General features: G+C 32.3%; 1 protein-coding gene across 1 annotated transcript in view; it reads left to right on the forward strand.

Annotated features, from left to right (window-relative positions):
* LOC143630566 (ubiquitin-conjugating enzyme E2 2-like) overlaps positions 1 to 14,060 on the forward strand; it is a 206,936-nt gene that overhangs the window by 114,300 nt on the left and 78,576 nt on the right. The gene's annotated exons all lie outside the window — the stretch shown is intronic.

Here is a 14,060-nt window from a genome sequence, read left to right on the forward strand (position 1 = left end):
AAATTGGAGATGATTTTAAAATTGATGCAATTGAGGAGGATTATATGAGGATTCAAAGTCAATTGTTGAATAATAATGCCATTTTCGAAGATTTGCATGCAGGTTTTACGAACAACACTCTAAGGTTAGAAGTCAATCAAATATATCTTAAAAATGCACAAGATATAATGGGGCCAATTATTAACTATGCAAGCAAAGAAATATTATCAAGATCGCATGAAATTTTAGAAAGTAGAAAGCGTATAGATGCTCCCTTTGACCCAGGTGGTACAAGCCTAGAGTCGCACGAGACGATTCGCAAAGTTGAACTATTTGAGCAAGTCAAAATAACAATAAATCGGAATCGGATTGATGTTCCTTTTGACCCATGCGGCTTTGGTCCAAAATCAAAACTCGAGGACGAGTTTTTTCGAAGAGAGAGAGTATGATGCAGGAGCATCCGGTTCATTAAGCCGGCCCAGCCCGACCCAAATGCCTATTTTTTATTTATAAATATGATTGTCGGGTCTTTTGTTTTATTTAGTTTTTGATTAAGTTTATTATTATAAGAACATTGTTCTTGAACTTCGGTTCAATTTATCGTCTTTTGATTAATCATGAGTCTCTCGAGCCATTGATCGAAAGACGATAAATTGAACCGAAGTTCCAAGAACAATGCTCTTATAATAATAAACTTAATCAAAAACAAAACAAAACAAAAGACCTAACAATCATATTTATAAATAAAAAATAGGCATTTGGGCCGGGCTGGGCCGACTTAATGGACTGGATGCTCTTGCATCATCAAACCTTAACTATCACCCTACACCATTGGACAAAATACCATTAAAATGCCAATGGTATCTGCTACATCGTTAGTATGTTATAAAAAGTATTACATTTTCAATGTCCGTAAGTTGGACCATTAGGTATTCATTTTCGGTTTAACAGACCATTTAGTTCTTAGTAGTCCACTCCAACTCCCACTTGATCCACTTGCATCTAAACCTTTCAATATTCTAAAAGCAAAAAAAAAAAAACGACTTGCACTAATATGATAAAAGCTATTATATTTCTAATTATATAACGTTGGTAGGTGCTGACTAAAGCTTCTGAGGAAGGATATCCATGGGTACTATCAATACACCATCCAATTTTATACCGTTACCTTATTTTTAACCTTAAGTATCCACAATCACAAAATCACTGGTAACACATACCCTCAAGTATCCTAAAACATTTTGTTTGTTTTATAGCTATCCAAGTACAATAAATGTAAAAAATAAATCAATTTTATGTGGCAAGCCTTTGCCATTGAATGAAGCCATGCACCCTACTAGGGCTGTCACTTTTACCCGAAACCCAACCCGAAAAAACCGTACCCGAACCCAAACTAACTCGACCCGAAAAACCCGAACCCGAGAAAAGACTAACCCGAACCCGAACCGAAGTAATTCGGGTTGGTTCTCGGGTTTGATTTATAAGTTTCGGGTCAACCCGAAAAACCCGAATAAACTTTTAATTGAAATTAAATATATTTTTAGGTATAATAGGCTTAGTCTTAGTCACTAAAGTTAGTAAAATCTGAGCCTAATCGACTGTTGTCATTCCAACTATTACGGATCGATTGTTTATTGTTAATTTATGTTTTCCATTTATTACCAATAGCAACCATAATCGAACAACCAAATCACGTCTGATTGAAGAAGATTATAGTTCGAGTTATTTACTTAGTTTTACTTTCTTTTGAATTGTTTTATGACTTTATCAAGTTATGTTGGTTTATTATTTGATTATTTGCGTTACGAGCAAAGAAGAATATTGTTGTTTTTGAATTTTAGCAATGAAGTTTTTAAAAATTTTTTGTTTTTTGTTTACATTTTCTAGGATACTCGAAACCCGATTAACCCAACCCAAAAAAACCCAAACCCTAATTACCCGAAACCCAAAAACCCGTAAGAGATTTGGGTTGGGTTTCGGGTTAAGATTTAAAACTTTGAAACCCGAAGAACCCAAAACCCGAAAAACGAAACCAAAGAACACCCCTATACCCTACCCACATGGAGCGACGGCGGTGTTGCCATGTGATTTGAAAGTCATGCACCCTACCCATATTAATGCCCCGTCCTCTGTTATGTCCAAGTAGCGTCAACAAATAAGTTAATACTAAAATATGTTTATAATTATAGGTGACACATCCAAGGAGGATTAAGGGTCGTTGTGTTTGTATTTTAATCAAACTTCAGTAATTTTCTGAGTTATGTAAGAGTTCATTTTGATATTAAAGAATTCTATGAGATGCTCTTTTCTCCTAAAATGGTTAGTAGAGTTAATGTTAAAATGTATAAATAAATTTTTATAGGGGCAGAACCATTGACCGGATGAAATGTTGCAACTCATCAAGAAAGAGTGCAACGAATGTCAGTTATAATTGCTTGCAATTATTTGTTACATCGGTGGGAAGTCGGCTACTGTTAAGTAGTTAGCACTACTCGCAGTTACCACTATAGTAGCTCACTAGTGAGTGTGACCCTCGCCATGGGTCAGCCCCTTTGACCCAACAGAGCGTCGCTGCAAACCCTACTATGGATGATGCCCCTTGGAATCTCGACCCTTAATACTCTAGGGGTGTCGCCCCGCAAACCCTTGAAATTCTATGGTGCTTGCAATCAGAATAAACTTATTTAGTTTGCAGATCACACCTCCTAACTTAATCCAATAATAGTAAATGATATTAATATCACCAACATGTTAAATATATGTTCAACCAAATATCCTAGTAATAGAGGCAATAATGCCGTTCGTTCTTTTGCTATACTTTGGCCCCAAATTTTGGTAAGATAGTTTAAATAATTATAAAAAACTTTAACACTGCATTCTTGAGTTTTTTATTTAAGGGTTTAGAAAAGAAAAGATAAGAAATTTTTTTTTGTTTCATTCTTGAGTTTTTTATTAAAAGAAAAAAAAGAGAATGGAAAGAAAAATTATGCCTTTTTTCCTCCAAAACTTTCCTGCCAAATATGGACGGATTGTGAAGGAAAAGTTTATTTATTACTAATTTACCCATCTTTTCCTTCCTACTTAACTCAAGAATGAGGGCATAATTGTAAAGTTATAATTTTTTTTTCTTATTTTTTTCTTCCTATCTAACTCAAGAATGTAATTAACATTTTCTTTTCTTTTCTTTTATTTTATCTTGAGAATGTCTTTTAAGTATATAATTTCTTTTCTTTTCTTCTCTTATCCAACCTTATCATTTCTTTTCCTTGTATTTTAAACCTAAGAATACAGTGTAAGATTCTATTGCAACATGACTAAAAGTTCCACCATTAAATATCCTTTATTAAGTTCATTATGTTGGTTATTCTATTTTTTCTTAAATATAATGTTACGCATATTAATATTAACCTTATTATATCTATCCTAAGTTTAATTACGATTGACCATTAGGCCATGAGTGTTGGTTATTTTATTTGATTTTTAAAATTTACTTTTAAACTTATCTTTCAATATTTCATTATTAACTTATTAAAATTCGTATATTAGTAATTTATATTATTTTTTAATACTTAAGTCATAATTTAACTTAGGATGAATATGGTAAGGTTAATATCAATATTCAATGTGACGTAACATTATATTAAAAATTTTAATTTAAATACTTTGAATGTATTGTTGTATGTTTCTATGAATTTAGAGTAGTCCAAATATCCTTCTCCTTTAACCAAAAATAATAATAAAAAGCACCATAAAGGACCACAAGGATAGACAATATGTTGTCTTTATGAGTGGGTGTCCACTAAAAATTGCACACTTGTCTATATGCATTACCATCATAATTCATACTAATAAATAACAAATTTGTATTTGAAAGCGAAATTCAACGAATTTAATTTGACAGATATGAGATATCATTATTATTATTAGTAAGATAAAAGTATATATTAAAAGCCTTCTAATATATCGGTATCAAGTTTAGTAAAAGTATTTTTTTTCCAATGAGTGAAAGTTCTATTCTATTTATAGACATTAACATTGTTTTATGAGTAAATTTAGAGAGTACATACAACATAACTATAACCTAGAAAATGGTTGTTACAAAAGTCAAGCCTACTAAATTCAAGTTATGATCATATTAACTTAGAATTAAATTTATGTGACAACAGGATAACCCATCAAATAAAAGGCCATCCATTATTTGAAATCTCATCTATCACAGGTTGCCACCTTATATAATGTATTCTATTCAATTCTATCCTATATATTATTACTAAGGGGTTATTTGGAATTCCTTATTTTACCTCCTTATATCTTTTTAAAATAAGTTAATAAGTTACAATAATATAATTTATTAGTTTATCTCCTTACAACAGCTCACATTCCCAAACACCTATTAGATATTGTTTGGTATGAAGAAATGGAAGTTGGAATGAAATAGATCATTCCTAATAAACGGAATTAAGCATGTTTGGTTTTCATATGTAAATGAAATGGATAAAGGAATGCAATTCCAATTCCTTCCATTTATAGTTTTTTTCATTCCTTGAGAGAATGTGTTATTTTTTCAATCCTTCATGGAATGAAATGAAAAAGTTACCAATAATAATAATAATAATTGTTATTATTATTATAAATATTATGTTATTATCAATATTATTTTTTCTATTACAATATAACTATTATCATTATTATAATTATTATTTTGTTATCAATGCTACTTTTCTATTATAATATAAGTATATAACTATTATTATTGTATTATGATTAAAATTATAATTTTATTTATATTATTGTATCATTGTTATGTTATTTCTCCTCTATTAATTAATGAAAATGGTATGTGTGTAGTTTACTATTTAAACAAAATAATTTAAAGTGATGATTAATTTCATTCTTATATGGTAACAAACAAGACAATAGAATGGTAATGATCCATTTCATTCATTTGTCAATTCCATTACCTCATTCATTTCATTTCCTTATTTATTCCATTACCTCATACCAAACATATCCTTAACTTTTTTTAAAAATTAATAAGTCATAAATTACATAAAATAAATCCCAAGCACCCCCTAAGTCACGTGTAGCATCCAATCATATATCGCTTAAATCATTTCTATCACTTGAGTTTGTAAAAAAAAATTAATAAAAAATAAAACAAATTAATATAAATTTAAACACATAAAATTAAATATGAAACTAAAAGACATGATAAATAAAAAAAATAAAATAAATTCAATACTATTCGGGAATGTCCAAACTTAAATCATCAATTTGTTAAACAAAGTCATATCGTAATCGAAAGTTTGTTTCTGATTCATTAGAACTTCATGCCCTTCTTGATTAGTCCTGCAATTTTTTTTTCAATACTATTCGGGAATGTCCAAACTTAAATCATCAATTTGTTAAACAAAGTCATATCGTAATCGAAAGTTTGTTTCTGATTCATTAGAACTTCATGCCCTTCTTGATTAGTCCCGCAATTTTTTTTTCTTTAATCGTCCCATATCTTCAAGTTCCTTTGTTGTTTCGGCCACTGATTTAGATGTCGTGCTCTAATAAAAAACAAGTATTTTAATCATTTAAATAACTATAACTAGTGTAAGTAAGTAAGGTCATCTCCACAGAGAATCGGTGAAAAGTGCAAGTTTGACTCATGACTTAAAAACTAATTAACTAAGCGGACATACGATGTCAAGCAATTTTGAAAGATGATTTAATGCAACACGATTACTTTTATGATTTGTAAACAATTCAAAAAAAGGGTGGCACACTTCAGGTTTTGGGTTTTGCAATTCACTAAACATTGTGAATCCTATCAATTGAATAAACACGTAGACATGTCTCATTAGTTAAGACTGGTATGCAATTACTAGACACAGTAGTTTGACCGTGCTGATACACAGAACCTAATTCGATTAATTGGCATAATTGAACATGGTCTAACTAATTACCAATTTGTTAATATAAGATTTTAGGTAAATTAATGATCGATAGTAGCAGCCCAATGACCATAAGAACTTAATCACTGAAGTTGATGAACACAGCTTATCTATTGATGATAAACCCTAGTCCCAGATAAACAAATGTTTAAGCAATCACAACTAGTATAAAGAAAGATCAATTATCATTAATCAAACTTCAATTCAATCACAAGCATTAGAAAACACAGTTAATGTTTACTTTTATACAAAACCCTACACCTAAAGTGATCACAATTGGTTTAGCCTAGCATTTGCATGATGATTAGCATGCTTATCTGATGAATGGATGAGAACATGGACTGGTTTGACAAAACCGGGAGCTCTGAGATGATACAAAATCACCCTCTAGGTCATTTATGGCTGCTGGAAGAGAAGATTTATCGAATGGGGGTTGAAAAGTGATTTTATATCAATTAGGTTAATTTTCCTGTATTTATGCTTCTTCGCGTAGCGCGAACTTTCTTCCCCACTAGTCCTTTGCGTAGCATGCTTATCTGATGAATGGATGAGAACATGGACTGATTTGACGAACCGGGAGCTCCGAGATGATGCAAAATCGCCCTCTAGGTCATCTATGGCTGCTGGAAAAGAAGATTTATCGAATTGGGGTTGAAAAGTGATTTTATATCAATTAGGTTAATTTTCCCGTATTTATGCTTCTTCGCGTAGCGCGAACTTCTTTCCCAATAGTCCTTCGCGATGGCTGCTGGAAAAGAAGATTTATCAAATTGGGGTTGAAAAGTGATTTTATATCAATTAGGTTAATTTTCCCGGATTTATGCTTCTTCGCGTAGCGCGAACTTCTTTCCCAGTAGTCCTTCGAATAGCGTGAAGGACAAATTAGTTGGGCTCTTAACTTTGGTTCCTTTGCGTAGTGCGAAGGAACACTCTTCCACCTGTCACATAGTGCGGCGGGCTTTCTTGGTAGGGATTTTTTTGGCTTTTAACTTGTTTTATGCATTGAAATACGTGCCGATCAATTCCGCTCCTCTGAAACGTAAATCCAAGCTCGTATATTGCATCAATAAGCGCCCTTAGCATCCAACGACCTGCAATATATAAACATGCTTGAAGTACCAAAGTTCACACTATAATTTAATTAAAACTAACTACTTAATATGATAAAATATACGAAATATACCCAACCATTAGCCAACATCGCAAGTAATTCAAGAGTTGAATCGGACAAGTCGAAAGGCATTGATGAACTGGGTGGGAATAAAGTGCTTGAACCCTCCTTTTTGTAACACCCCGGCTTTAAGCGTAATACACCCGGGTGCAACGTACAGATCACTCATAAGCTCGTAACACTATTAATAGTAACAATATATTTATTTTATTCCATAATATCGCAAGTATACAAATAGTTTGATAAGACAATCAACATTACATCTAAATGAAACAAATATTATTCATTGAAACAATCCTAAGGTATAACTAGTTTTCTTGTCCTGGCACTTCATCGTATCAACCTGCAACACGTTTAAAATAATATATTTTGTCAACAATACATGTTGGTGAGTTTTCATAAGTTTTCACGTATATAAATATATATAAAATGCGCGATTCAACGATCTTCATGCAATAAATATTCAAGCATAATATAAATGAAATCAAATAGTGTCGTCCTCCCGTTCATTTAGCCAAAGCCGTAGAAGTCGGGGAAATGAGAACCACCTTACGTAAACAACCGAAGTCGTACCGTTAGACGGCGCATGTACGTCCCGTCGGACCCTCCCACTATGTATATGCGTTTGTGTTTTCGTAACTTCCACCAATAAAACAATAAACACGTTGCAAGCAAGTTCACGTATAATCATAAACAATATGCACGAATAATATTAACATGTACGATATAAATGAATCGCGATTCAACGATCGTCATGCAATAAATATTCAAGCATAATATAAATGAAATCAAATAGTGTCGTCCTCCCATTCATTTAGCCAAAGCCGTAGAAGTCAGGGAAATGAGAACCACCTTACGTAAACAACCGAAGTCGTAACATTAGACAGCGCATGTACGTCCCGTCGGACCCTCCCACTATGTGTATGCGTTTGTGTTTTGTAGCTTCCACAATAAAACAATAAACACGTAGCAAGCAAGTTCACGTATAATCATAAACAATATGCATGAATAATATTAACATGTACGATATAAGTGAATCGGTTTGTAAACAAGCGCATAACTAACGAAATAAAAACTTGTGACGTGCTACACCCCAAACATTATAAAGCATTAAAAATGGGGTTATGAAGAACTCACATGTTAAATAAGCAAGAATGAGTAAATAAGCGAAGATGTCTTTAAGCGAGTGAACCGACAGGGTTCGGTTCAATAAGTGACCCTAGATAAATAAATAATTATGATCAAAATAAGGTTGAAGAAAGATAAGAAATAGATGGCCGGCATGTTCGGTTTATAATTCTTAAACGAAAAGTTTGTTAAAAATATATTTTTGTTCTATTTTTATAAGTTAAATGAAATAGGTTAGTTATTTGATTTTTAATCAATTTTTACTTTAGTTTTAGAAAAAAAAAATAAAGGTTATAATAATTATTAGTTAATTTTAATGATTTCGGTTCGTTTTCGAGCCGAATATTATTTAATAAAACAAGTTTAACGAGTGGTTCATGTTTTTGGTTGGACATGAACTCGGTTTGATTCGGGTTTATATCTAACATGCTTGAAATGATAAGATGGCGTGACATGTTGGAAATTCTTAGTCTTGTTTATTAGTTTTGCAAAAGTTACTTTTTAACTTAAACTTATTTTTAACCGAACATTAATGTGCCGACAAGTGATAGTGAAAACACAACCACGGTTATTAATTTAAAGTGACAACATGATGATGATCACATGAAATGTTGTACATAAATAAGACAATAATTACCCGAGGATGGAATATCAAAGAAGAAAGAACTTGAAACTTGGATTTTTGCACCATTTGAAAAGCAATAACACAATTGAAAGTGTAAAGTGTTGTGGTGAATGATTTTTTGTAGAAGTTTGAGATGCTTTATATAGGCTTCAAATTGTTAATAACAAGGTTGAAGTGATTAATTGCATAAGCTAGTCATAAGGCTAGTCTTAAGCAATATTAATCACCAAATTAATGAGCTTTGACCCAATTTGGTGAATTAGGAAGTTAATTATCAATAATAAAATAGTCTAGGTTCATCCAATACTTGGAAAAACGAGTCAAATGGCAGGAATTTAGAGAGGATGAGAAGAAGGCGGTTGACCCGTCTTGAAGAATACAAATAATTATAAACAATTAAATAACACCATCAATACTCAATAAATGCGGAGATTTTATTAATAATCCGAAAAGTATCAAAATTTTAAAATGGTTCGGGTTTTCAGGTTTTTAAAAATGATGAATGTCATACTTTTAACATTTTTTTAGATAATATAAAGTTGTAACAGAGTAGAAGAAATGTGAAAAACCTTTAAAGGTTTAATTTGTTAAAGGTGGTTGGTTTTTATATAATGGATTTTTTTTAGTTTCTCACCGTCAATAGACCGTTACCAAACGTATAACAAACATAAAACAAGCAGAAGGAAGAATGGAAAAAAATGAAAGAAGTGAATTCCATCCCATATTGGTGGAGGAAAGAAAATGGAATGCTTCCACCTTGGTATAAATAAGAAAGTGAGTTCTTGTCCCGCATCGCTAAATTACAAAACTTGTAAGCTCATACGAAAGAGATCTCATATGATAATATTCTTATATGACAAATCACACCCAGTGGTCTTAGCGGATGTGTGAAGCACAATGTGGCGCTTTGATGAAACGCCGCGAGCTGCTTAAGGGCCGCCTTAGTATTTTTGTGAAAAATTAAAAGTTTTAAATATCTTCCCATCATGATACGCGACGGATTGTTAAACGTCTCGCTGCGATACATGAAGACTTATGATTATCTAGAAAATCTTGCTGTTCATTGCGCTACGCGACGGCCTCCCACTAGACCCATAGCGATACGCGACGTGGAGGCTACGCAGTCGTGACACGTTGCCTGACACGTGGCATGCCATGTGGCCTAGCTAGGGCTGACTCGACAAGGCTATAGGCTCATACGCGACAGCCTTTATTTGTGTCCATTGCGATACGCGATCGCACCAAAAATCAGCAATAAAAAGGAACAAACTCAGCCTTCAGTTCTTTTTCCAAAAATCTTTACTCTCTCTAAGGTATTGGTATAATACCCGAGTAGTCGTAATGATACCCTCTCCGACCGAAAGAAACTTTTATATGGGAATCCAAAGACTCTGCCTGAACAAGGTAAGACATTGTCCATCGTGTAACATTTCTAATCTTGTGATTATCGTTGTGATTATTGGGTTTATACTAAGCTAGATATACTACATTGTGTTTAACCTATGTGCTTAATACCAGGAAACACTCTTTAATTGTAAACTTGCAAGGTGGGACATTCAAGTTTTTGTACAACTCCCATTTGCATGAGACAACTAATTTTCCAATACTGTCATGATGTTTTTCTAAACCTACTAAACTCATGATGGTCCACATGCTTTCAAAATATTTTAATTACATTACAGTGATTAAATCTTTGTAGACTTATGGGATGATTACTACTGGTATTGTGGGGTTTTGTATACAAGGCTTGACTAATGGGCTATTACACGTTACTTGTTGGACAAGTGTTAGCCAATAAGTAATGTGACCACAGTCATAGATACGGTCGAGTGACAAGTGCCTTTCGATAATTTGTAAGCAGACAGATATAAAAACATCTTAATGTTGTAACTGTAAAATGTGTCCATTTACAAATGAATTTACTCACTAGTATTTCATATTGATCAAATATTTTTAAACATGTTTCAGGTGAGTTGTTAGAGACAAATGATTGATGCATGTGGGCTTCCAGCTTAAATAAGTGGCTTGTCACTAGAATAAAGAAATGTGTTTTGTAAATTAAGGTTTATCCATATAAAACCTATGTTTGTATAAAAATGGGTTTTATTTCCAGTTTATGAAATAAGAATCATAATGTTTTTATAAACTCTGATCATTTTCCCTAACTACGGTCCTAATGAAATATTCCGCTGAAAATTATTTTAATAAACACCGATACCACCACTCGATGTCTGCGGCTCCCTTCCCGGAGTATAGGGTCGTGGGCTGTGACATAGCGTATCCCGGTTGTGATCACCATCATGAATTCCCCCATCTCTACCGTGATACAAGTGATTGCGGGCTTACGACGATATTCTATGATCATTACTAGATCATGAGTCCATCACGACGATCGCCCCAACCCCTTAGAAGCTATAACTTAAAATATTTTGGGATATTTGATTTGAATTATCCAAACTTTGTGTCATTGGCCGACGCTAAGCCATGCTTAAAAAATGTATCACAACAGTCTAAAGTTTCGACCTATTGGCCACCAATAAGCTTTTTCACTAACAGAGTTAGATTCTGTTAGTTTTTTATTATGTGGATTGTGATATGTACGATGATATGGTAAAAATAGTGACGTAGACTGCTTATGTGGTAAAAATTTATTTTCAAATTAAAATTAAAATTTTATACCAAAATAAATGAACCGAATCACTTTTTTAAACAAAAATAAACGAACCAGACTACTTTTCTAACTAAAATAAATGAACCGGACCAATTTTTTAACAAAAATAAACGAATCAAACTACTTTTCTAACAAAAATAAATGAATCGAACCACTTTTGTAACAAAAATAAATGAACCAAATGAATTCTTTAACAAAAGTAACGAACCGAACTACTTTAAAAAAATCAACGAAACGGACCACCTTTTATAACAGGCTATGAATCTGTATTAGTTATTAGTTGCATAATGATGCAGATTGTTGACTATGGCTTGACCAATGGCATTGGAGTGTATTAGCAACATTTTGAACTCATTTAGGAGGAACAAAGATGTAAGGTAGCCGTAGCTCATTATGAGTTTGAAAATGAAGCAACATTGACGCCACAATGGGTGATCAAATAAGCGGTTATTAAAGAATCCAAGTTGTCGGTTAAATACTTTATGTTTTTTTATATTATGTAAGCATTTATTAAATTTGCTTTTAAGTGAGGTTTATGTTCATCATGTGAATTATAAGTTTCTAAAGTTTAGTTAGTGTTCCTCGACGCCTCAGCTACAAGGCATGGGTATGTTTAATTTGGTTGTATCGTGTTATCTGTTTTGTTTAGTTACTTGAAGAACCGCTGCAACGCGCGGGCATACTTACTAGACTATTAATATGGGAAATAATAGTAGCATGCATTGACATTTACAAAAATTTTAAAATTTGAAACCAACTAGCGAAATGAAAGCTTGATTATTTGTCAGTTGAAAATGAGCGAGTCAATATAGTTTTCACCTTATTAAGGTTATTTCAAGTGATAGTTTCAACTTTCACCTTACATTTTCGTCTGTTGACCTTTAGATGTGTCATTCATTTTTCTTAAACTTATTTCTCAACATTGTTAAATGTCACTAAAGCCTTTAAACTATAATACTGTTTAGTGATTTGGTCAATGACAATCCGTCAATGTATTATTTTTCCACGATACTACCATGTGGTAGTTATCATCTCATTATTAAAGCGTGTTATCCAAATAATTGATGCAATGATACAACCTTAGTATCAATAAGGACTTTTTTACCACTTATGAGTTTTGATCAGTGCACTTGAATTTCAATCTATGGTGCCACCGTATGATCAAACACACATGCTTATTTAGTTTTAAATTATACTAATCTTCTTAACATTTAGCAATCTTGATACGAATCTAATCGTACTCAAATGGTCCAAAGAAAATAGAGAAACCAGATTAGAAATCATAGATCTTTGGAAGAGACTTTGATCGCTCAAATCATCATTTTTCATTCATCCTCACAAAGCAAAACATAAAGGGCTTAAATAGCCTTACAGTCTAACATCAACCCACTAACACACTAACTAATTAACTGCATAAAAGTGGACATAAATAAAGGAAATGCAAGAAGTAAAAGGATTGTGCATACAGACGTGGGTGAGTGCAATTAAAATCGTGGCACACAACAAATCTTTATGCTTAGGACGTGAGAAGTATAGACTTTTAACACATGTCATTTGTGGATGTATTTTCATTACATGTTTTTAATTAATTAGATTATCATATAAAGCTATGCACTAAGTACTTATAATAATAGTCGTCGGCCACGTATCCATGGAATTCAAATTCAACAAATTAATTATGAGAACCTAATAAGTTAGGAGCTAAATTTCATATTTTAATTCCATTGAACTCAATTAGAATCCGACGAACCAATTGACCTTTAGCCTCAAACTCAACATTGAGTTAAAAATACTATATCCTGACATGCATAAAATGGAACCGTTTGTGTTCAAATTTACACTAGAGAGATGTAGTCAAATTCATGCTTGTACTAACAACATTTAAATAGTATGTAGGGATATGTATACACAATTAGACTACTTTATAAATTATAATTCAAATAACTAGTTGTCTGGTTAGTAGTTACAATAGTGTAATTACATAAAATGCAGTAGTAAATTCATGAATTGAAAGGGATTTTGATGCCTATTTTATTTGAGAAAACAATCAACACTACGTACTCGCATGTGATTTATTAAGATGATTAGATAGTATCACTAGCCATAACATATGCTTAGCACGGTGATAACGAAACTGATAATGAAATTTTCCTTGCCTAGGTGGTGTCCACGTGACATTGTTTTAACTTTTAATTATTACTATCACTTGTTATAATACATAGCCTTATATTGGTTTATTTTTTAATTAATTTTTTTCATTAGTTATTGTATGCTAAAAGTTAGTCAAATCATGAGAACTAATGGTTGTGTTAGTTTTCAAATTTTATTTTTTCCCCTAACTTAGTCGGAGAAAGTCACAATCAAACGATTTTGTTTACACAAGATAATTCTTTGTGCATATGTGATGCTAATCAATTGTCCCATCCTCTTTTGGCATTTCCAAACCAACCATTGAAACTAGATTTTTTGATCGTCTTTGTTTTCAACCTCAATTATTTAATCATATTAAAATATTCCTCTAATTAACCAAAACAATATTCATTT

The sequence above is a fragment of the Bidens hawaiensis genome, unplaced genomic scaffold (assembly GCF_021521415.1).
Source record: "Bidens hawaiensis isolate Kalapana, Puna unplaced genomic scaffold, B.hawaiensis_p1.1 tig00005770_1, whole genome shotgun sequence".
Classification (NCBI taxonomy): Eukaryota; Viridiplantae; Streptophyta; class Magnoliopsida; order Asterales; family Asteraceae; genus Bidens; species Bidens hawaiensis.